Source organism: Spermophilus citellus, assembly GCF_964194105.1.
Source record: "Spermophilus citellus genome assembly, chromosome: 7".
NCBI lineage: Eukaryota > Metazoa > Chordata > Mammalia > Rodentia > Sciuridae > Spermophilus > Spermophilus citellus.
Window position 1 is genome coordinate 55,483,926 of NC_138188.1, and position 26,325 is coordinate 55,510,250.

Genomic DNA, 26,325 nt, shown 5'->3' on the forward strand with positions numbered 1-26,325 from the left:
TCCCACCTGATCATGGTGCATGATATTTTTTATATGTTTTTGTATTCAATTTGCCAGAATTTAATTGAGGAACCACCACTTGACCCTGCTATTGCCCTTCTCGGACTATTCCCTGAAGACCTTAAAAGAGCATGCTACAAGGATACTGCCACATCGATGTTCATAGCAGCACAATTCACAATAGCTAGACTGTGGAACCAACCCAGATGCCCTTCATTAGATGAATGGATAAAAAAAATGTGGCATCTATACACAATGGAGTACTATGCAGCAATAAAAAATGACAAAATCATAGAATTTGCAGGGAAATGGATGGCACTAGAGCAGATTATGCTTAGTGAAGCTAGCCAATCCCTAAAAAACAAATACCAAATGTCTTCTTTGATATAATGAGAGCAACTATGAACAGAGTAGGGAGGAAGAGTAGGAAGAAAAGAGTAACATTAAACAGAGACATGAGATGGGAGGGAAAGGGAGAGAAAAGGGAAATTGCATGGAAATGAAGGGAGACCCTCATTGCTATACAAAATTACATATAAGAGGTTGTGAGGGGAATGGGAAAATAAACAAGGAGAGAAATGAATTACAGTAGATGGGGTAGAGAGAGAAGATGGGAGGGGAGGGGAGGGGGGATAGTAGGGGATAGGAAAGGTAGCAGAATACAACAATTACTAATAGGACATTATGTAAAATTGTGGATGTGTAACCGACGTGATTCTGCAATCTGCATCTGGGGTAAAATTGGGGGTTCATAACCCACTTCAATCTAATGTATGAAATATGATATGTCAAGAGCTTTGTAATGTTGTGAACAACCAATAAAAAATAAATAAAAGAAAAAAAAATTAAAAAATTTTAAAAAAAAAGAATTCAATGATTTCGGCTGGGGTTAAGGCTCAGAAGTAGAGTGCTCGCCTGGCATGTGTGAGGCCACATAAAAATAAAAAATTAAATAAAGATATTGTGTCCAACAAAAAAAATAAATATTTAAAAAAAAAAAGAATTCAATGATTTATTTGAACATCCTCTCTTTACTGTTCCCATGTTTCACTTCTGGGTTTACCCTACATTGACACAGTGCAAAAAATCAGATACTTAATGTTCTTTTTTTCTTAAGCAATAAATAAACAAAATTATTTGTTTACATTTCAAACTATTTCTGAAATATAAACTGACTTGACAGTAACACAGAAATAGAGGAGCACCAAGAAGACTATGGTTATCAAGAATTAATGAAACTCTTTTAAAACAAATTCACTAAGCAAAAAGGCTTTTCAGTGAGAAGGACAGTCCGAAAGAAAGGCTGCCAGCTCACATCGTTAGTAATCAGAGAAATGCAAATTGAGACAAGATTATACTTTTTGCCCATGAGATTGGCAAAAGTCAAGACATCGATAATTATCAGTGATGGCAAGAGTACAGAGATGGGTGTTCTCAGACACTGTTAATTGAAAAGAATCAGAATAGCCTTTAGAAAAGTAGTTTGATAGTATCTATGAAAACTCTAAATGTATGTGCCCATTCTTCTTTCAGACCTCTATTCTACAGAAATAACTGGACTTCAGACAAGGAACCAACGTATCTGTTAATAGGAAACGACTAATAAACCACAATCATTCATAAGATAGAATACCATGCAGTGCTTAACAGGAACTTGCCAGATTTACAGGTGCTGCTTGATAAGCTAAGAGGTACAAGGATTAAATTGCAGTGCAGTGAAGCCGGCCATGAATTACTTGAGTGTCTTCTCTCAGTATGGCAGCCAGGAAGATTTTAGGTTTAACCTTGGGAACTATCTGTGGCTCTCCCATGCCATATATTGCCCAAGGCTCATGACCTTTAACTCCACTCTACTAGGAAGATCCCTCAAATTAACTCCTGAGATGAGCATAACCCATTGGGAACTGGACAGTTGACCTTCAACCTTTTTTGGTGAAGAACATTCTAAGGAAGGCCTTTGATGTTCCCCAATAGAAATAAAGTAAGCACAGGCTCCATTTTGTCTTTTTAGTATATAAGCTCAATCCCATATGATTAGCTTGCCCGTCCTTGCCCCCGCTTTTTGAAATTATTTTCTGTGTCCTGTGGGTTCTTCCTCCACCTATTTTTCTTAGCTTTTATTTCACAGCCAGCCCATTCCACCAGGGGAAACCTCATTCCCATCACCTCCTTAGGATACAGGCAGGATTTCAGAGTAGTTATTATAATAAATATCTGTCATTAATGGTTCCCCAAATATTCTGAACCCCTCTCCTGACACCCTGATTCTCACCTTCCCTAAGTAGTATAAACAAACATAAACAAACCAAAAAAGAATACCATATTTCCCAGCCTTCCCCAAAGGTAGGTATTTCTCCAAAGTATGTGGCTAGTAATTACATGGCCTAGAGTTTGTCAATTAGAAAAATCCAGGTATTACATTTGGAAGTGATCATGTGAGAAAACAGTCAGGCAAAGGTTATTTTTTTGGTTAGCTTAATGACAGCAGAGGCATAATGTTTGGGGATAAAACTGAAGAAGTTTTCTGATGAGAGAAAGGTGGTAGGATAGTCCAGTGGCTACAGGATCCTTTGTGAAGCCAGTTCTACAAGGTGGTTGTCAGCGTATTCCTGAAACTGTCTGGAAACTGTTTTCCAGGCTGTGATTCTCTAAACATCATTACCCTTTATAAATCATTTTCTGGATAAAACTAGCTAAAATGGATTCTATTACAAGAATTAAGAAAGCTTTTATATACACAAAGGATAACCATTTTTTTATGTTTATATGTTCAAAAAATTATGAACAAAAAATACCTGAAAAGCATCACATATTCAGAGAGGTCTGAAGGTCCATAAGTCACTGATAAAATCTGCTGCCAACAGGGAAATGCAACTGGTGTACACAGGTGGAAAGCATAACAGAAGGCTCTTCCATTTCTTTTGTATACTTTTTTTTTACAATAAGATATCATTATATAATGTCAGGAATCTTTTCTTAATTTAAAATCTTAAAAAAAAAAAAAAAAGCTAGAAGCCAATATGCCCAGCAAGGCACTGGGTTCGATCCTCAGCTCCACATAAAAATAAATAAATAAAATAAAGGTATTGTGTCCAACTACAACTAAAAACAACAAAAAAATTTTTTTAGACATGCATGCCATAAATGAAGCCAATTCTATATTTTAAAATGTACACTATAGGGCTGGGGATGTGGCTCAAGTGGTAGCGCGCTCGCCTGGCATGCGTGCGGCCCGGGTTCCATCCTCAGCACCACATACCAACAAAGATGTTGTGTCCGCCGAGAACTAAAAAATAAATATTAAAAATTCTCTCTCTCTCTCTCTCCTCTCTCACTCTCTCTTAAAAAAAATATATTAAAAAAATTTTTAAAAAATGTACACTATAGAAATTAGTGAATGAATACACAAGGATGAAAACATTCGTTATCAGTAACAAATGGATAACCCAAATATTTACTATGAAAAATTAAACAAAGTTCAAATCCACTGTATTTAATGATAAAACCATTAAGCCATTAATAATAATAATAATAAATAATATAATGGAATACCTTTACTTGTCAGAATAAAAAAAAAATGACCTCGGCATACAAATTAAGGGAAGAAGGCAGGTTATAAAGTAGCAAGTTTCTAGTGGTGTTGGATAATATTGTGCAAGCACTGATGTAAATACATGAACACACACATACATCTACATATACATATACACAGAAAATATCCTAGAAAACAGATCTGAGATATTATATACTAAATGGTAACAGTGGTAGTGCTGACTACTACAACCACAGGAGAGCTTCACTTTCTTCCTCATGCCTTTCTTGATGTGTGTGCACTGGGACTGAATCCCAGGCCTCTCGCATACCTTGTGAACAGCTTTTACTCTTTACAAACAACCACTCATGGTTTTTATGATGTTTTGATTCTTTAATGAAAGAACAACAGAAATATCCTTATTAGATACCTTGTGCCTTTATGACATTACTGTTTTCTTACCTTTAAGCCTTCAGCTGGAAGTCTATAACCAAATCTTGCTGGAAGATCATCAAATGTCTGAGATGCATTTTCCAAATTATACTAAATATAAAATTAAAATTAAAAATAATGAGGTTAAAGCCAATTTATATGTAACATTAAAAAGTTTATGATAAAGTGTCACTTCCACAATTCTGATTATTGCTGCTTATCACAATAAAATCAAATGTGACAATGTGCATCTACTAAAACAGCAAAGAATATATACAACTTAAATACGACTGTTAAAATCTGATTCTGACTTCATATATTATTATCAAACAACAACAATGACCCTGTCACATTAAACAAGCTACATTTTTCTGGGCTTTTCTCACTGATAATTCCCTAGCAAGGAATTTTCTAGACAGAACACTTTTCAGCAAGAGAGCTCCATTTTATTTTTCTGTGTTATAAGGGTCTGATTGAACAAAAGACTCTTATCTATGAAAGATGACTCTTCCCCAGTGAAAGGAGGGGAAATCATACTTTTAAGGACTTGTTGATTTTGAAGCTGAACATTTTTATCCAGTGAGTGGAACAGTGGAAGGATGGAATGCAATGAAATGTACACACAGAAAAGCTGAAAGTACTCAGGCTTCTTCAAAACTTGCCCCTTCCATACAGATATTCAGTACTGTACAATATATACCAATATAATAAATATTATTGGTAAATGCAATATTTATCAATCATCCACTAACAAACAAAACTGTTCTTTTAGAAGACCATAGTAATGATACAATTGTGAGATGAAATACTCATAGTAAAGGTTTGCTTGGTCTTCCCATCCCTCTGTTATAGTCAGTGTTATGAAACACTCTTGCTTTATTTCAAGAAACTTTGTTTTGAAACTTTGTTTCAAAAGTTGCTTATTCACTCTGCATATTTAGTTTCCTCTTCCTTATTTCTGTTATTCTCAGTATTTACTGTAGAACAAACATCACTGAAGGAGGCAGCAGACTCATCTCACAATGACATCACTCCTGCTGTCTTCTGAAAGCATTATTATTTCACCAGCATCTCTCTCCTTCCCCAGTACTAAAAGTAAAGCACCTTTTGTTTTACAAGCCTTGTTCCTGGTAAGAACACTTCTTTAAAACAATGTGATCTTGTTACCACCCACTGGGTACACTCTGCTGTTCAGCGTGCTGACCTCACAACCATCAAGGAGCCAACCCTCTGACAAATGGAACCACAAGGCAGACTGGGGTGGACCAAAATCCAGTACTTGGACTCCATGAAACAAAGAGTAAAATGCGATGGATACAACTTCTCAGTAAGAACATGGACGCAACTCAAAGGTAACAAGCCACTTGTGGCCTCTGGGCCTCAAGATATTTGGTGTCGATCTGGTCATCGCTAGACTCGGCTAGCTCTGCCAAGTCTAAACTTCCATTTTCCTAGATGGGAATTCACATAATCAATAACATCACATTTCTTCAGGGGTCAAAGGAAAGAGAAACAATGAGATTAGAGACAAAACAGTCATCTAAAAGAAGCAAGGAGCAAATGCTATTAAAAGAAAATACAATAGCAGTAAATCCCCAAGGCTCTTAATCAGTTCAGACATTTACTCAAGCCCTCTTGTGTAATGAGCAGGCAACAGGAGCACAGAGCTTAGTGAGCCACAGTCTGCCTCCCAGGTACTCAGATCTCAGGGCTTATGCAATAGTCAGCAAAGCACCAGAGAGGCATCTCCATTGCCCCTCAGAACTCTCAACTAGTTCACAAGCATGTTGACAGCCAAGAGGGAAACTTCAATGGACAAAAAGAAAAGGAAAACCAAGGAACTGGGCAGATAAACAGCACAAATCAACTGACACCTCTACAAAAGCAGCACCCAGTTCTGGTCCAGATGGAACTAGAATCAACATGCAGTCCAACTACTCAGGTAGGTACTGGCCAACTCAGACTTCAGGGATGCTCAGGCTCAGCTGAAAGGAAGACCTAGCATCTCTACCTCCTACCTCACTCCTCGCCTTGCCTCTCAGTGCCTGCTCTTCCCAGCCATAGGCTTTCCAGTCAGCTCCCTTTCCAGTGGTCTCTGCAACATGCCCCTCAGTGCCATCATAGACAGATGCTCGCGGTGCCCCTGCTGGATGACATCACATAGCATATCCCATGCCTGCATGCCTGAGGCACAGGAAACAAGCCAGCAAGGAGGACTGATGCCCCTCTGTACTGTGCCTTTTTTTCTGTCTCTATATGAATACCCACAGCTCCAGCAGTCTCATACCTTCTTGAGGATGAGAGTGAAGGACAATCAGAATAATTACAATGAAGATAATAAATGATATACAAGACTTTTACCAGGTGTGGATACCACTCTAGTAGTTAACGCATTTAATTATCATAACACTCCAGTTTTTTAAAAAGAAAATGGAGGCATCTACATTGGCAAAGTAATTTGATCAAAGTCACACAGCTGGTTGGAGTCATGGAGCAGTCCACTAAAAATCATTTAACTACCAGAGAGCTGGAGCACAAGATAAGAACCCATCTCAGACACAAAGAAAGAAAGGAAGGAGTGACACCAAAAGTAACAGACGGACAAAAAGGAAGACCTCAAAGATGAGAAGGGAGACAAGAAAAACTCCATTCCCTGATCAGTCCATAAATCCCCTAACTCATTTCAAAAAGCATTCCAACAATATTCCAAGGCCTTTGGGGACCAGTTTAGAGGAGAGATTTGAATAACAATGGACTCAGTCCTTTAAGATTCTATTTCTACTCGACCTACACACACCACCTACACTCCACCTCTACTCCACCTACTCCAGACTACACCAGCAGAAGGAAAAAAAAAAAACTAATCCACCAGTTCTCTGGTAAAGAAAGTGACAGGCACTGAGGATCTCACATGGTCCACACTAAAGCTGCTCTGCCTTCGAAAACCAGCCTGGCTCGCCCAAGTTCTACAAAGATCCTGGAATTTTCCTGAAGTGCTTTTTATATGCAGAAGCACAGCTGAGGACCACACCAAGCTTTAGTCAGCAACAATTCTGTCCTTCTATTCCTTATCCAGTATCATTAAGTAAACAGCATCAAGAAAGTAAAAACAATAAATCCTTAGCAAAGACCTGGTGTATAGGACCATCTACCCCCCCCCCACCCCACAGAGTTAATTCCTCTTTCCCTACCTTCACAAAATGAGAAATAGGAAATACAAGTACTTCCCATACAGAAGAGAGTAAGACGTGGCTGAGAGAACGACCAAGGTCTAGAGAGCAATCACTCTCTTTCTCTAAACACTTCTCCATTCACCATCAAAGAAAGGAGCCCTCTGCTGCTCTTCTGACTCATTAAGGCTAACCTTAAATTGAAATTTTCTGTGTCTTGTAGTATTTCTTAAAATATCATTATCACTACAGATGCTATTGACATCTCACAGTCATTAAATATGCTAGGTACCAAGAAAAACAGCAGGATTCCACCTGAATACACAAGCACACGGGCAGGTATGCACAGGCACCTACCACACACACGTCAGGAGCGGTAGCACCTATCAGGTGATGTGCATGAGGTCTCGCATCAGGTGTTAAACAATACAAAATGAAGACATGCCCCATTTTCAAGTACCTGTCCTTTGGGCAAGTCTGTAGGTACATATCTTCATAATATTCTGTCATTCAAGACTCTCATAAAGCCTTTCTTTAAGGAATGCTCAGACATGAATAAATTTTCCTGTACTTACAGCTAAAATGTCCGCCTCTACAGGCAGCAGGTTTAAGAAGGCAAAGAGCTGGACGGTCAAGAGGGTGTAGACTTGTGTAGCCGACAGCATGAGCATCCCTATGGAGTGCAGCATCGTGTCAAATCACCTGGAAGACAAGGACACAAACAACCATCAGAGTTGGTGCCTGTTCCATGAGAACAGTCATATGCCATTGAATTCCTAATGTTCAAAAATATCCACCCTAGTTACAAACGTGTTAGCTGAATTAAAATGAAAACACATTCCAGAAGCATAAGAATCCATATCATAAGCTTATCCATAAGCATAACCAGCACCTGCATGACTCACAGTGTGTCATGCACAAAGCAAACTTCCTCCCACAGTGCCGGGTCTACTAACCCAATTTTAAGAAAAACTAAATTTCAATCCAAATTATGGTTTAAAACACACAGAAGAAAAATTCTAGCCAGTGCAATCAGGCAAGAGAATAAAATAAAAGTGTAAAAAATAGGAAAGAAAGAAGTCAAAATTATCACTGCTTGCAGAAAATATGATCCTATACTTAGAAGATCAAAAAAAAAAAAAAAACCCACCAAAAGACTGTTAATGCTAATAAACAAATTTGGTGAAGTACAGTTTAGGAAATCAACATACAAAAAGCTTTCCTACATACCAACAATGAATCTGCTAAGGAAGAAATCAGGAAAACTATTCCACTAACAATAGCCTTGAAAGAAAGAAAGAAAAAACGAGGAATAAATCTAACCAAGGAGGTGAAAGACCACTACAATGATAACTATAGAACACTGAAAAAGGAACTGAAGACACAGAAGAAGGAAACCCTACCCCCACCCCATGTTCATGGATAGGCAGAATTAATATTATTAAAACGGCCATGCTACCAAAAACAATATAGAGATTCAATGCAACATCCATCAAAGTACCAAAAACATTCTTCATAGTACTAGAAAAAAACAGTCCTAAAATTCATTTGGAAGAATAAAAGACCCAGAAAAGCCAAAGCAATTCTAAGTCAAAAAAGAATGCTAGAGATACCACAATTCCTGCCTTTAAATTATACTGCAAAGCATTAGTAACGAAACTGCATGGTACTGGCATAAAAACAATAAAAACAGACCAATGGCACAGAATAGAAAGACACAGAGACAAAACCACACAGATGCAATAATCTGATCCTTGACAAAGTGCCCAAAACATACAATGGAGAAAAGATAGACTTTTTAACAAATGGTGCTGGGACAACTGGTTATCCATATGTAGAAGAATGAGACTTGATCCTTATCTCTTACCCTACACAAAAATCAACTCAAAACGGATCAAAGACATCGGAATCAGACCAGAAATTATGCAACTCCTAGAAGTAAATGTATGAGCAACACTCCGATATATAGGTACACGCAATGACTTTCTCAATAGGCCCCACAAAGCTCAGGAAATAATACTAAGAATTAATAAGGAGGATGGCATCAAATTTAAAAGCTTCTGCACATCAAAAGAAACTATTAGAAATATGAAGAGAGAACCCACAGAATGGGAGAAAATCTTCACTACCCACTCTTCTGACAGAGAATTAATATCTAAAATATACAAAGAACTAAAAAAATCTTACCACCAAAAACCCCAATTAATAAATGGGCAGATGAATTAAGTAGACACTTCTCAAAAGAAGAAATACAAATGGTCAATAGTCACAATGGCAGTCATCAGATATACAAACAATAATAAATGCTGGAAAGGATGTAGAGGAAAAGGACGAGCTTTATACTCTTGGTGGGATTATAAATTAGTACAACCCCTATGTAAATCAGCATGGAGTTTCCTCAAAAGATTAGGCATGGAACCCCCATATGACCCAGCCATAGCACTTCTCAATTTTTATCTTAATGAATTAAAGTCATCACACTACAGAGACATGTATACCCTCATTTAGAGCAGCACAATTGACAACAGCCAAACTATGGAACCAGCCTAGGTGTCCACCAATGGATGAATGGATCAAGAAAAGGTGATATATATATATACACACACAATGAAGTCTTATTCAACCATAAAGAAAAATAAAATTACGTCATTAGCAGGAAAATAGATGGAACTTAAAACCAATATGTTAAGAAAAATAAGCCAAACTCAGAAGGTCAAGTATGCTTTGTTTTCTCTCATATGTGGAATCTAGAGAGGAAAAAGGAAAAGAAAGATGGGGCAGATCTCATGAAAATCAATGGGAGATCAGTAAGGGAAGGGAGGTGGGGGAGTCGGGGGGAGTGATACTGGCCAAATTATATTTTATGCATGTATAAAATATATTTGTAATAACAAATCCCATCACTATGTACAATTATAATGCACCAATTTAAAAATGTGTAAAGAGAGGGAAAAAGCAGAGAACATTTGTCTTAATTTTTTTTAATTTGGGGGGCTCGGGATGCAGCTCAATGGTAGAGCATTTGCCTATAATGTGTGATTGATCCCCAGTACCACAGAGAAATAAATAAATAAACTAGATTAAACTTTTTTTAGAAAACAACTGGGCTGGGGATGTGGCTCAAGTGGTAGCGCAGTCGCCTGGCATGCGTGCGGCCCGGGTTTGATTCTCAGCACCACATACAAACAAAGATGTTGTGTCCACCGAGAACTAAAAAATAAATATTAAAATTCTCTCTCTCTCTTTCTCTCTCTCTCTCTCTCTCTCTCTCTCCCCTCTCTCTCTTTAAAAAAAAAAAAGAAAACAACTGATGAAATTTTAAATGTTCTACAATTTTTAGGAATTTTAGTCTCGGCTCAAGGCAAATTTACTTTTTATTTATTCCTGTATGTTGTACCCACATTAAAGAATACAAAAAAAATCTGCTTATTATAAAGTATATATTGAACATCTCAAATCCAATATCCAATATCTTCAAAATTGGAAACTTTGAACAGCAACATGCTCAGAGTGTTTCAGATTTTGGAGCATTTCCAATTTCTGATTTTCAACTGGTAAAGTCGATACAAATACTCTAAAATCCAAAAACTCCTAAGTCTGAAACACCTCTAGGTTCCAGCACTTTGGATCAGGGGTACCCAACCGTAACAGCCTCTGTTCTTTCCCTCAGTAACACTCTGCAGCACAAATCCAAATGGCAACAGTGCAGCTACATTCTCCCCCCTCCCCACACCCCGCTCAATCACACCCAGGTCCCCACCTGGGTCCCTTTCTATCTTACAGCAAAAAGATAAGGTGAAAGGGCTACATGCTGGCCAAGTGAATGTCAAACCCTCACTGGCCTCAACTGATGCACAGCATGCTTTCAAGTAAGTGAGAAAAAAAATCTGTAAAAATGAGAGGCTTTCTCATGGATTATTTCATTAAATGCCCCCAACTCATGACATCAATTCTGATGATGATTATTGTTGACAATTCCTGTGGGTTTAGCAGCAACCAGACAGACTCAATTTCTGAAGTTTCACTCACATACTGGAAGGGAAATACCTGAGAATGATTTTCAAGCTATCATCTTACAAAGCCATTAAAATCACAGATGAAAAAAAGATGAAAACATATTCAAGTATTGTTCCACAGAGACAGAAAAGAGATTCGTGGCTGACGGGGGAAGAGGAGAGGGGTTTGAGGGAGGTGGGGACAGAAACTAGTTACCACTATAGGCCTGAGAGTCCAGCCTTAGAAACACCTATTTGCAAGATTTTCCTTTGGCTGGCATTTATGAATTTAGGTTTTCAGATGGTTCCCACCATTTTCTATTAATAAGAGTTTAATGTAATTAAATTTTGCAGACAATGTGTTTCAGGCTGAACACCTGCTTTCCTTCTGGAGTCTGGACTCCTGGCACTTACTAGGCAGAGGGTATACACATCCACAGTCCACAGGATAAACCTTAGCACTAAGATCCTAACCAGCTGCCTCAGTGGACACCTCACATGTGTGCCACACTTAGTGCTGAGGACTGGTCACCCCTTGGTTCCTCTGGACCGTGCCCCCTGTGTCTTCTCCCTTTGCTGATTCTGCTGTAATAAATTACAGCCAGGAGGACACATGGGCTAGTCCTATAGATCCCTGGAGTGAAGCACTAATATGGATAATTTCTGGCCAGAAATCATAGAAACAGACAAATCCTCACAAAACAAGGAATGATTGCCATTAAATTTTACTAAGAAGAAAAAACATGTACCCTGTTGACTGGTGCCCTATTTGGGAAAATGAATCTGAATAAGAACTATGACTTTCCTTCTAAAGTTCCAGAATTTCCTGGAACCTCTGAGATTAAGAGAGGGAGCAGAATCTGGAGAGAAAATAATTCTAAAGACAATAGACACAGGACCAATAACAACCAAAGCAGCGAACACCTGTCACTCCCCATGTGGCACGTGAGGCATGTCTTAAGTTAGCTGATACCCACAACTCCAGAGGCGCCATCTCAGATGAGGAAAACGCAGACACTGATTTTGCCCGAGATAAACAACAAATAGTCGCAGAGCCAGAATTCACACCTCACAATTGTCTCTCAAGTGCACATCCTAGGCCCACCTAACAGCACAACACCAGGGCCAATGCCCCAGCCTGCAGCCACTCAAGACTCTTCCAGCAAGGGCCACAGCACAACAGTCACAGGATGTCTCCTTCCTCGACACTGCACATACATGAGTGTGAGAGACAGAATGTGTGTGTGTAACAATATGCAGTGTGCTTTGGTTATACTTTTTGGCTTACTATCTTCTTAAAATTAATATTCTGGAATTTGCATTTTACAGTCTATTTACAAAACTAATTCTTGTTTATTGTAGGAAATGTAAAAAAAGTAAAGTCACCCAGTCTTCATATAAGGAAGTACCAACGACTACACTTTGATGTATGTGTGATTCTCCAGACTTCAGCTGTGAGTACATTCAGATATATATTTAGCTGAACATATTCTCTTGCTGGGGAGACACAGTACATATTCTCTTGCTAACTACATTCTCTTCACTTACTGCATTGTATTTTCCTAATTCATTAACTATATTTGAAGAAGTTTTAAATTTTAAACCTTGTACTACAACATCCCGTCAAGGACCACTCCAGACAGCTGTCCATGAGACCCTCTGAGCTTCCATTCCTTTTGAACACTATATTTTTCTTACCTTATTTCATATATTGGGTTTCCATATGTGATGAGTTGATACAAAATGAGAATTTCAGATTGGAAATAGGATGCATGATGGCTACATTCCTTATGAATGCTCCATAGTGGACAGAATGGGGAACCCTATTGTTGGATGTTTCATTTAACTATTATAAATTCCATAATAAATATTCTTTTAGTAAATACAACAACAAATATTCAATCAACAAAGATATGTTCAACATCTCTAGCAATTAGAGAAATGTAAATTAAAACTATGCTAACATTTCATCTCACTCCAGTCAGAATGGAAATTATGAAGAATTCAAGCAAGGGTGGGGATTGTGGCTCAGTAGACCATATGTCTAGCATGTATGAAGCACTAGGTTTGACCCTCAGCACCACATAAAAATAAATACATAGAGGTATTGTGTCCATCTACAACTAAAAAGATACTTTTTAAAAAAAGAATGAAATTATGGCATTTACAGGTAAATGGATGGAGCTGGAGATATCATGCTAAGCAAAATAAGCCAATTCCAAAGAACCAAAGACAGAAAGTTTCTCTGATATGCAGATGCTAATTCACAATAAAGAGGGTGGGACTAGGGAAGAATAGAGGTACTCTGGATTAGACAAAAGGAAGTGAAGGGAGGGGAAGGGGTATGGAGATAGGAAGGATAGTAGAATGAATCAGGTATTATTATCCTATGTGTATATGTGATTACAAACGGTGTGATTTTACATCATATACAACCAGAAGAATCAGAAGTTATACTCAATTTATTTATGATGTGTCAAAATGCATTCTAACATTCTAATTAGAACAAATTTTAAAAATTCTTCTAGTTAAAGAACCTATGGGTACACCCTTAGGTTTTGTTTTGTTGTTTGTTTTTATTAAAGCCATAGAATTGGCTGATACTATAATAAATGCACTAAGAAATATGGGATCTAGGGGCTGGGGTTGTGGCTCAGTGGTATAACACTCGTCTAGCACAGGTGAGGCACTGGGTTCGATCCTCACCACCACATAAAGATAAATAAATAAAGATATTGTGTCCATCTACAACTAAAAAATATTTTACAAAAAATAGAAAAAAAGAAAAAGAAAAAGAAATACAGGATCTAGTCAGACACAGTGGCACACACCTGTAATCCCAGAAACGTGGGAGGCTGAGGCAAGAGGATCACAAGTACAAGGCCAGCCTGGGCAACTTAGTGAGACCCTATCACAAAAATACATAAAAAGAAATAATATCAGATAGATCAGGGTCTATGTACCAGCACTGTTACATACAATAGTAATACAGTATAATTTGAAGGCAAAATGTTTTGATTACATAAACTGTTTCATCTTTAAAAGGAGAACAGGACCTAAAAGACGCTCTGTAGAATAAATACAGTTATACACAGAAAGGGCTTACCGTGACAGTGAAGTATAGAAGGGAAAGACTTTAGATAGCAGATGACCCAGGAAATTCAGGAGAACTAGGGCTGACAGGCAGACACGCTGCAGGAACATGGAGCTCAAGAGGGTGCTTCCAGAGACCTAGCCTACCTGTTAACTCTCAGCATGCCTTTCTTAGGAACAGCTCACACAAGGCCGTTACCCGCTCTGGTTTAAAAAGGTATGTTACCCTGTGGACTAACAACTTGTTATTCTCAGTGTTACTCTTCATTTTCAGGGCTGAAGAATGTGTGCTCAGACTCCTCCACCATTAAACACACACACACACACACACACACACGCACACACACACACACACACACATTACCCTGATCTAGACATGCACAGTAGAGGCTCAAAAATCTTACACAATCCAACTGTCAATCAAAAGCTAAGATTGAGCAAAATTCTCCAAAAATATCCCTCCCACCTTAATAAAATTGGACTTACAAAGACAGCAGCTGTCATTCTCCTTTCTCTGAGAGTGTTTTCTTATCTTCTTTCTCTTCCAATAAACATTGGTATACTTTTACCAAGTTCTGTGTCTTGGTTGAAATTCTCTTTTGAGAGAACACAATGCAATCTCCAGAAACACAGTGAGTGGGATGAATATAATTTGGGGAATTTTTGCTTAATATTTGTGGAACACTCTGGTGTACATGTAAACAGGCAGTGATAAACAGTCTGATGCTCCACATCAGGCAGAGATTTGGGATCATCAAAAAATAGATAACTAAAGAATATAATTTTCACTTTAAGATAAAAGTGAACATCAAAAAGAAAAAATATGTAAATGTAAGAGGCAGAGAGAGAAAGCAGAACAAAAAGGGATATTAATTTCACAAAAGTCAAGAGAAAAAACAAACTTTGCAATAAATACAGGGAGATCCCTTAAAAACAAATACCAAATGTCTTCTTTGATATAATGAGAACAACTATGAACAGAGTAGGGAGGAAGAGCAGGAAGAAAAGATTAACTTTAAACAGAGACATGAGATGGGAGGGAAAGGGAGAGAAAAGGGAAATTGCATGGAAATGAAGGGAGACCCTTACTGCTATACAAAATTACATATAAGAGGTTGTGAGGGGAATGGGAAAATAAACAAGGAGAGAAATGAATTACAGTAGATGGGGTAGAGAAAGAAGATGTGAGGGAAGGGGAGGGGGGATAGTAGGGGATAGGAAAGGTAGCAGAATACAACAATTACTAATAGGGCATTATGTAAAATTGTGGATGTGTAACCGACGTGATTCTGCAATCTGCATTTGGGGTAAAATTGGGAGTTCATAACCCACTTCAATCTAATGTATGAAATATGATATGTCAAGAGCTTTGTAATGTTGTGAACAACCAATAAAAAAATAAAAATAATAAATAAATAAATAGAAAGAAAGAAAGAAAGAAAGGAAAGAAAGAAAGAAAGAAAGAAAGAAAGAAAGAAAGAAAGAAAAAATAAATAAATAAATGAATGAATGAATACAGGGAGAAGGAGGCAACTGATCAACAGGCCAATGTCAGAGAAGAGGCGGGCAGGGCTAAGATGTCCACAAGAGCCTGAGACATGTAAGGAGTCTGTCTGTGCGTTCTACCAGTCTCCACTGCTCAATCTACTCTCTGTCCCCAGGATGCACCCTGGTGGCTCTGTATCTTCATTCATGTGTCATCCAGAAACTAAATACTTTGGGGGGGAGGGGCGGTAGGGGGGCCTGCAAATCCTATGAAATTATATGCTCAATTCTACGTATGTATAAATATTATGGTTTCCATGAAAAATGTCTGTGGTGGTTAGCACATTCTTTTTTTTTTTTTTTTTTTAAGAGAGAGAGAGAGAATCTTTTTTTTAGATGAACACAATGCCTTTATTTTTATGTGGTGCTGAGAATCAAACCCAGGTCCCACCTGTGCTAAGCGAGCGCTCTACCACTGAGCCACAATCTCAGCCCCAGCACATTCTTTAAAAAAACAAACAAACAAAAAAGAACTCTTATTGTTGCTTTCTTTTTAGATTTTAGCTTAATTTTTTCCTTCTCCAAGAAACCTTCTGAGGAGAAAGTTGAACAAGCTGAAATCTTTGACACCTTTCCCAGCACTCAGCCTACCAGTTTAGTACAAACGCAGATCTACACGCTTATCTGGCCTGTCATAATCCCACACCTCTAGTGAGTATGAAAGCTTTACTGGGATGAAGGTAAGAGTTCTCAAAAAAGATGCCTTTGATGTTGGCATGCTACTACCAGGCAACATTAATTACTGGAAAATGATTTCCTGATTGATGAAAAGCATTTAAACTGGGAAGATCAGAGGTAAACCATAATAGCTTACTACAAAAACAAAGCACCTCTGAGCCCTGTGTGGTGTGTCCTTGAAACTGAGCAAGACCTGCAGGAAGTGGAAGCTGCTCTAAGCTACCAAGAAGCAGCTCCTTTCAGCACCTGTGAGTGTTCCTCTGGGGAGGTGATGCTGCCTACAGCCTGAGATCATGGTTTGCCATCCTGCACACACTGGGTGGGCAAGAAAGCACTCCTTGGAGGATGTAAGGCTTCCCGATGCAGATGTACTTCAGGTTGGCATGCTATGCTCCCATTTATACGGTCCCACAGCGCTCAGGCATCTGGTGCCAGGGCATGGTGCACCTGTCACCGAGATGTGAGTGTCACTCAGAGTACAGGTTACCTCTACTGACACAGAGTGTGTGCTGTGCCCTTCTTCTCCAATACAAGTCTTCCTAGCCTCTCCTCATTGAATTATTTAACTGTTGCAATCTATACAATAAAAAATATTTATGTATTTTTGGTTGTGACTCTCATCATTCCCAAACAGAACATACTTACCCTGAGGATATTCTTTAAAATAAACTTAGGACACACAGAAAACCTAGCAAAATGCCACTTCTTTCTTCCCTCCCTCCTTCTCCTTTCCCTTCGCTCTGTCCTTGCCCTCCCTTCCCTACCTCCCCCTCTCACATTACCAAGGACAGAACATAGCTCTATATTCATCCTGAGTATTGAATAAGCCTACAGTGAGAAAAAAAATTATGCTTCTTCAAAGAAATGAAATTAAAAGAATATGCAAGAAATCTTCCAGAACTACCAACAGATTTCTAAAGATTCACTCATCACCACTATCCTTAATCACATTTAATTTTACATATTATTTGATAAAATTACACTATTTTTTTTAAATTTTTCCTTTTTAGTTACTACATGACAGTAGAGTATATTTTGACATATCATACATACATGGAGTATAACTTTCCATTCTTGTGGTTGTACATGATGTGGAGTTTCACTGGTCATGTATTTGTGTATTCATATATGAACATAGGAAAGTTATGTCTGATTCATTCAATGTCTTTCCTACTCCCATCCATCCTCCTTCCCTTCCCTTCATTCCCCTTTGTCTAATCAATGAATTTCTATTCTGCCTTCCAGCACACCCTGCTTGTTGGTTGTTAGCATCTGCATATCAGAGAGAACATTCGACCTTTAATTTTTTGAGATATGCTTATCTCACTTAGCACGATAGTCTCCAGATCCATCCATTTACCAGCAAAAGTCATAAAGTCATTCTATTTTATGGCTGAATAGTATTCCATTGTGTATATGTGCCACAATTTCTTTATCCATTCATCTGTTGAAGGGCACCTAGGTTGGTTCCATAGCTTAGCTATTGTGAATTGGGCTGCTATAAACATTGATGTGGCTGCATCACTGTAGTATGATGATATTAAATCTTTTGAATATAGACCAAGGAGTGGGACAGCTGGGTCAAATGGTGGTTCCATTCCAAGTTTTCCAAGACTCTCATTCTGCTTTCCAGAGTGGTTGCACCAATTTGCAGTCCCACCAGCAATGTATGAGAGTGCCTTTTTCCCCACATCCTTGCCAATATTTACTGTTACTTCTACTCTTAATAATTGCCATTCTGATTGGAATAAAATGGAATCTTAGTGTAGTTTTAACGTCCATTTCTCTAATTGCTAGAGATTTGACCAACTGTACTTCTTTGGTGAAGTACTTGTTCACTTCCTTTGCCCATTTATTGATGGGTTATTTGGGTGGGGGTGGGGTGTTTGTTTTTGAGGGGTTTTTGGTGTTAAGTCCTTTGAGTTTTTTATATATCCTGGAAATTAATACGATGAGGTACAAGTGGCAAAGATTTTCTCCCATTCTGTAGGCTCTTTCTTCATGTTCTTGATTATTTCATTTACTGTGAGGAAGCTTTTTAGTTTGATTCCATCCCAGTTATGGATTCTTGATTTTACTTCTTATGCTTTAGTAATCTTGTTGAGGAAGTCGGTTCCTGAGGTGACATGATGGAAAGTTGGGCCTACATTTTCTTCAAGTTAGGCACAGTGTGATGCCTAGGTCCTTATCTATATTTGAGTTGAGTTTTGTGCAGGGTGAGAAAAGGGTTAAATTCATTCTGCTACATGAGAATTTCCACTTTTTCCAGCATCATTTGTTGAAGTGGCTATCTTTTCTCCAGTGTACATTTTTGGCACCTTTGTCTAATATGAATTAATTTCGTATATGGTGTAAGAAGGTAGAGGTCCAATGTTATTCTCTTTGCATGTGGATATCCTGACTTCCCAATGCCACTCATCAAAAGGGCTGTATAAAACTCCACCCAATGACTGGTCTTGGCACCCTTGCCAAAAATCATTTAACCATATATGTAGGACTTAACTTCTGTGATCACTTTTCCATTCCATTGGTCTACAGTGTCTGTCTTTATGTCAGTCTCACAATATTTTAATTACTATATATCTTTGCAGTAAGTTTTTAAAACAGGAATTATGAGAAGACCACCTCTGTTCTTTTCAATATTGTCTTGCCTATTTGGGAATTCTTGGGATTCAGCATGAAAATTAAGTTAGATTTTTCTATTTCTTTTTAAAAAATCATTGGGGTTTTGATAGGAATTGCTGCAATGAATCCATAAATTACATCAATGCTTCGGGTAGTACTGAAATCTTAACTTTACTGTCTACCAATCCATGAACATGGGATGTCTACCCATTTATTTGTCTATTTTAATTTCTTTCTGAAAAGATTTTTTTTATTTTCATTGTAAGGGTCTTGTCCCTCTTTTGATGAATTCATCACTAAGTATTTCATTCTTTTTTGTTATTATTGGAAATGGAGTTGTTTTCTTAATTTCTTTCTTGAATTCTTCATTGTTACTGTGTAAGAAGGCAGGTGATTTTTGTATGTTGCTTGTATTCTGCAACTTCACTAAGTTATTTTCTTTGTTCTAACAGTTTTTTTCTTTTGTGGAATCTTAAGGGTTTTCAACATATAAGATCATATCATCTGCTAATTTTACTAATTAGAAAGCTAATTTTACTTCTTCTTTCCAATGTGGATGTCTTTATTTCTTACCTACTTGCTCTGCATATGATTTCAGTACAATGACAAACAGAAGCAGCAAAAGTGGGCATCTTGCCTTGTTCTTAATCCTGGAAGACATGCTTTCAGTCCTTCACCAACAATTATGTTGCGTGTGGGACTTTCACATATACCCTTTATTATGCTGAGGTAGTTTCCTTCTACTTTCAGTTTGCTGAGTGGTTTTGTTTTTGTTTTTAATCATGAAAAGGGGTTAAATTTTGTCAATGTTTTTCTGCATCAATTGAAATGATCATGTTTTCCCCATTCATTCTGTTAATATGGTATATTACATTAATTACTTTTCTCATTTTGAATCATCCCTTAGACATTTCAGGAATAAGTCGTACTTGGTCAGGATGCACCATCATTTAATGTGCTACTAAATTCAGTCTGCTTGTATTTTGTTGAGGATTTCTGCATCAATAGTCATAAGATACTGATCAATAAGTGTGGAGGTTTTTTTTTTTTCTTGTTGTTTTTGTTTGTAGTATCCATCTGATTTGGTATCCAGGTAATTTGTGCTCTTTGGAATGAGTTAGAAAATATTCTCTCCTCTTCAATTTTTAGAAAAGTCTGAAAAGGATTGGTACTGTTAAAATATTTGGTAAAATTCATGCCTAAAGCTCTATGAACCTGAACATTTCTTTCTTGAAAAGTTTTTGACTACTGATTGAATCTCCTTACTATAGGTCTGTTTAGATTTTCTATTTCTCCATGACTCAGTCTTAGCAGATTGTATGTTTCTATGACTCTGTCCACTTCGTTAAGATTATCCAGTTTCTTGGCATACAACTGTGCATCGTGTTCTTTCAATCTTTAAAATCAGTAATTATGTCTCCTCTTTCACTTCTGATTTTAGTTAAGTCATATTAAATTTAGCCTAAGGCTTTCTCTGTACACATTTTAAGTTTGGTCTAAGATTTCTCTGTTCATAGTACAAAGTTACTTAACTTGACATGCAAACAGACCGTAACCCACTGTTGTAACAAGTCTTGGCCGACCACAAGCAGCCAACTATTCAAACCATCTTCAAATAAGGCAGATGCGAGCTACAACCAACTGGCCTGTTTCTGTACCTCACTTCTGTTTTCTGTATGTCGCTTTCTTTCTCCACTGTAAACAACCTGCTCACGTGGTGGTGTAGGGACACTGAACCATTTGGGGTCGACAGCTATCTCATTCTACAATCACAAATAAGCCCAGTAAGATTTGCAAAACTAGGGCTGGGGATGTGGCTCAAGCGGTAGCGCGCTCGCCTGGCATGCGGCATGCGTGCGGCCCAGGTTCGATCCTCAGCACCACACACCAACAAAGATGTTGTGTCCGCCGAGAACTAAAAAATAAAATATTAAAAATTCTCTCTCTCTCTCTCTCTCTCTCTCTCTCTCTTTCTCTCTCTCTCTCTCCCCCCCCCACCCTCTCACTCTCTCTTTAAAAAAAAAAAAAAAGATTTGCAAAACTAGATGTGTTGTAATTGTCTTGTAACAGTCTTATCTCTCTTTTTCTCAATCAATGCAGCTAAAGGTTTGTTAATTTTGTTGATCCTTTCACCAGAAACCAACTCTTAGCTTCATTTTTGAGAACCTGGGCTTCCTGCCTGGCACATGAGATTATCTGCATAGCTTTGGAGCACAAATGATGGTTACTCATCTAATTCTGGACTGGTAACTGTAAAACTTCAAAACTGCTTTAGTAAAAATTTACCAAGCCTCACAATAAATCCTAACTTCACTTTTAAATCTGGAGGGATAGTACAAGATTCATCTATATACAATTACATTTTAAAACTTCATTTTAAGAATGGGAGAGCCATTTATAAGTGTTTAGTTAGGATGAACATTCCTTTCAGAAAATCCTTTCATAAATAACATTTAGCCCTGGTGATGCAACAGTCTGATTTCGACTGCCTTAGGGCCAGTGAACACTCATGGAACAGCCACCCAGTCCATGAGAAAGCCTCCCACCAGGCCGGCAGCCCACTGGCTCTCAAGCTACGCGCCTGAGCAGCACAAGCTGCAAAAACTGGGTCAAAACATCCCACTACTGAATAACTGCAATCTTTTCTTAATTTACAAAAAATGTTAATGATAATGGATTCTACTTGTCTCTCTCAGACAAATAAGAACCAAAAGAATGTATACTGTACTAAGCATTGCCAAAATTTAAAAAGTGAACAGTTAACTACTTTTGTGAAAAATCCAAATGTTGACAAAATATTATGTACCACAAAATTTTCTCCAGAATAATGTTTTTAATTCACACAAAACCTGAACATATCAATAACTTCATAGCATCCCTTATAAAGCTCTGTGATTTCCAGGAGTTCTGACAACTAGAACTACTAACATATACTATAGTTTAATTCCCATAATAATGAAGCTTTTAAGGAGAATGGTTCAGATTTTCATGAGTAAAAATATTAAATTTAAAACAAAATAAAACTAGGTTTAACTTTTTTTTTTTTGGTACTGGGGGATTGAACTCAGGGGCACTTGACCACCAAGCCACATCTTAGCCCTATTTTGTGTTTTATTTAGAGACAGGTCTCACTGAGTTGTTTAGTGCCTCACTATATTGCTGAGGCTGGCTTTGAACTCGATATCCTGTCTCAGCCCCCACCCAGAGCTGCTGGGATTACAGGTGTGCACTACTGCGCCCAGCCACAAGGTTTAACCTTTTTAAGAAAATAATAAGTGCCAATTTTTTTTTTTGCAAGAAAACAAAAGGTTGTCCACTTACTTCCTCTAACATGAAATCATCCAAACTAAACCAAGCTTCAGCTAAGTTTTTACGATTCCCATCAACCAAACAAAAACTTTCTGTGATGACTGTTTTTACAATTTGATTTTTTTAATAAGTCAGCAAGAAGAACAAAATTTTAACTTTTAAAGATTAAGAAATAAGTTTCCTCAAAACACCTGATTCTTTCTAACCTCAGGGTCTTTAATACTAACTGTTCCCAAGAATAATGTGTACTCAAATTGCCTTTTCCCCCATGGAAACAATACTTTACTATACCAAAACACCAATCATAATAGAATCAGAGGTATTTTTACTGCTGTTAGACACTCATGTCCTGTTTTTCCCAAAAATGCACCTTTGTCCTTACGCAGGCACAAGCAAAATTTATCTTTTTAATATTAAAAATCACTATATTACTAAGCATCATCCATGACAGTGGCATTAACAAACTGTGGCACATGCATGTAATGGACTTCTCTACAGCAATGAAAATGAGTAAGAGCTACATCACCAACACGGATTAATTTCACAAAAATAAAGCTGAGCAAAGAAGCCAGCAACAAAGACGTTAACATTCAGATCCTACTCAAAGTTCTTTAAAAGTCAAAACAAATTATTTGCAGTTAAGAGGTAAAAACATGGAAGGAAGGAAGCAATCCTAGAAATCAAGCAGCAGCCAGAAGGGTCAGCAAGGAGTGTGGTGGGAAGAGGTGCTGGAGATGCAGGCAGGACTCTGTATCTCCCCTGGACTGTGGCAAGGTGTGTGCTGGCCTTGCTGCTGTTCTTCAAACCACACACACATCTTAGGCACACTCTTCATCTTGATATCTAGCCATTTTTAAAAAGAAAAAATAAGTATGCTCCAACTTGACACTCAAAATGGGGTTTTTTTTGCTTTATTTTTCTCACTGCACAACAATAGTCTGAAAAACTGCTGGACATCACACACACTAAGTGTATCAAATACTAAAAACCAGACAGCCAGCCACCCCGGAGTTACCGCTTCTTCTCACCTAGGCATATGAGATGGGACTTGACCATTTCTTCTTCATATTGCCAACATATACTCCAGGTAATTCTAATCACCAAGGAAGTTTGGAAAATATATTTCACTCCAGTGAATCACACACTACCAGAGGCCTGAGATGAAAATATTCCCAGCCATTCCCTGGGAGATTTAGACAGAAAGTCTATAATCTGATTTTGTGAAGTATCACCTAGTGATCCTTATGATTAAGTCAAATCTGGAAAACACTCTTCACCACCACAGACAGGCAAGTGGCTCGATCACACCATTGTGCTTAAACCTCTTGCCAGCCAATGCACAGTGGTAGAGGGTCAAATCTGAGCAGAAAGGAAAAAAAGAAATAGGAATGCTAACAAAAAAACACTTCATGATCCTCTCTAATTCCCCTGCTGTCACCAGAGCCAAAGGCTGCCAACCCTGGCAATAAGCCACATGCAAACAAGAAAGAGACAATTAACAATGAAACTACTTTCACGGATATCCTAAGCACCATTTAGGGAAACACGGTAAAAATTCTGGTTGTCTTGGTCATCAGAATTCATGCCCCGTGTACTTGAAATCGTCAATCTCCTAAAGCAGAACACTTTATTTTTATTTATTTATTTTTTAGTTATAGATGGACACAATACGTTTATTTTGTTTTTATATGGTGCTGAGGATTGAACCCTGTGCCTCAAGCATGCTAGGTGAGCACTCTACCACTGAGCCGTAAGCACACTAAAGGGATCATTAAAATCAAAACCCCTGCCCCTTTATTTTTATGATGCCTCACACGAATGTCACCCACACCATTGCAGCCAATACTGATAGAACACTTAATTCTGTGCCAGCCACTCATATAACATGAGTGTTTTTCCTTCTAATCCTTGAAAAAAAAAAAAGCTTTAAAATAAAAAAGAAACAATGTAGGAAGAAAGTAACCTGTACTGTTATTCCCTCTTCCCTCTTCCAGGGACTCAAAGTTCTCTGCACAAATACCACAGTCATACTGAACAAGTTAACCTCTTCCCTTGCTTCCCATCTCCATTCCCACTCCTTTTTCTTTAATTTATATACGAAAAGCTGAGCATGCGATGACCCACAGACAGTCTGGGTGTGTAAGTGTAAAATCTGCCCTGTGTTAATGGAGGGCATAGGGCACCATCACCTCTGATTACAACCACCATGTCTTCACACACCAGCACACAGCTCTGTCCTGACCTCCTTCTGTATGTACTCCACTCTCCCCTGGCACCAAGTGCAGTCCGTCCACATGCCTGCCACGCCTCACTCTCACAGAACCTCCTCTGCTTTTATAACCTTTCATAATACTTACCACTTTCTATCATTTTCTTATTATTTTATTATTTAATGTCCCCTTTACCACAAAAGTATATATTCCTCAGAGAGACAAATCTTTATTTTATGTGTATACAAACAGTGGCAAGCATGTGTTATGCGCTTAATGTTTGTAGGATGAATTTATACTCAGCCTCTCTTGATGTATCAGCTTCTACATAACCTCTGAATGTAGCCATATGTTAACTAAGCTAAAATAAAATTTAAGACAGTAACATTAAAAATGTTTTATACAGGATTAGGGATAGAGCTCAGAGACAGAGCATTTGTCTAGCTCGTACAAGGCTCTGGGTTGGTCCCATTATGGCCAAAGAAATCAAAAACTGTTGCCATTAAAGATAGGTACAGTGATATATGCATGTAGTCCCAGCTACTAAGGACTCTAAGGCAGGAGGACCATTTGAGTCCAGGAGTTGGAGGCCAGCCTGGACACCAACATAGTAAGATATCAACTCAAAAAAAAAAAAAAAAAAAAAAAAAAACAAAAAAAACCTACTGTAAAACAAAATAATCTGTTAATACATGTAAACTCTGAATGGTGGGATTCTATGTAAACTCTGCATGGGGGACTCTATGCTTTTTATTATCTTCTTTATACTTATCTGTGTGCTTCAGAATTTTAAAAAAAAAACTTTCTTTTTTTTTTTTAAGCTTAGAAGTATTATTGTTGTAGCATTACCATCAATTGCAGCCACTGTAGCAGCAATAGTTCGAACAATTTGTAATCAGAAGAATGTAAGGCCAACATTATAAAACTATTTTTCTCAGGGCTCCTAGTTAAGGCTTTTCATTTGCATGATAGGCATTCTATAAAATATATTATTAAAAATTGATTAACACTTTTGATACAATACTTTTAAGAGATCTGTTAACATTTAAAAAAATTTTTTTTAGTTACAGATGAATACAACACCTTTATTTTATTTATTTGTTTTCATGTAGTGCTGAGGATTGAACCCAGTGCCTCACACATGCTAGGCAAGTGCTATACAGCTGAGCCATACCCCAGCCCATACATATATTTTTAAAAGATGATTTGGGCTCATTTCTTATTATTTTCTTAATAACAGATTTTATTTGATAGCCTTCTCTAAGTTTGAGTATCAATATCCTGATCAAACCAAAAATCTTCATGAATGGGTACTCAGTTTAATGTTAATCTTTTTCTCATGCTCTTCCTCCCTGCTCTGTTTTTATTTGCTCTCCTTATATCAAAAAAGACATTTGGCATTTGTTTTTTAGGGATTGGCTAGCTTCACTTAGCATAATCTGCTCTAATGCCATCCATTTCCCTGCAAATTCCATGATTTTGTCATTTTTTAGTGCTGAATACTCCATTGTGTATAAATGCCACATTTTTTAATCCATTCATCTACTGAAGGGCATCTAAGTTGGTTCCACAGTCTAGCTAAAAAAAAAAAAAAAAAAAGTTCTAAAATTTCATTTTACATAATATACACTAAACAAAAGACAAAATAAAATACACAGAAATCTTAACTCCATTGCACCTATTCAAATTTATAAATATGCACTGCTTTTACACAATATAGAAAACCATTTACTAAA

At 37.6% G+C, this 26,325-nt stretch overlaps 1 long non-coding RNA gene across 3 annotated transcripts in view; it reads right to left on the reverse strand.

Annotated features, from left to right (window-relative positions):
- Positions 1-3,993: 3,993 nt before the first annotated feature.
- LOC308653722 overlaps positions 3,994-26,325 on the reverse strand; it is a 36,225-nt gene continuing 13,893 nt past the window's right edge. For all 3 annotated transcript variants that reach the window (XR_014023095.1, XR_014023096.1, XR_014023097.1), the window contains 2 exons: positions 7,710-7,836; positions 3,994-4,075 (listed from right to left, as the gene is read on the reverse strand). This is a non-coding gene — a long non-coding RNA (uncharacterized lncRNA). The remainder of the gene's footprint in view (positions 4,076-7,709; positions 7,837-26,325) is intronic.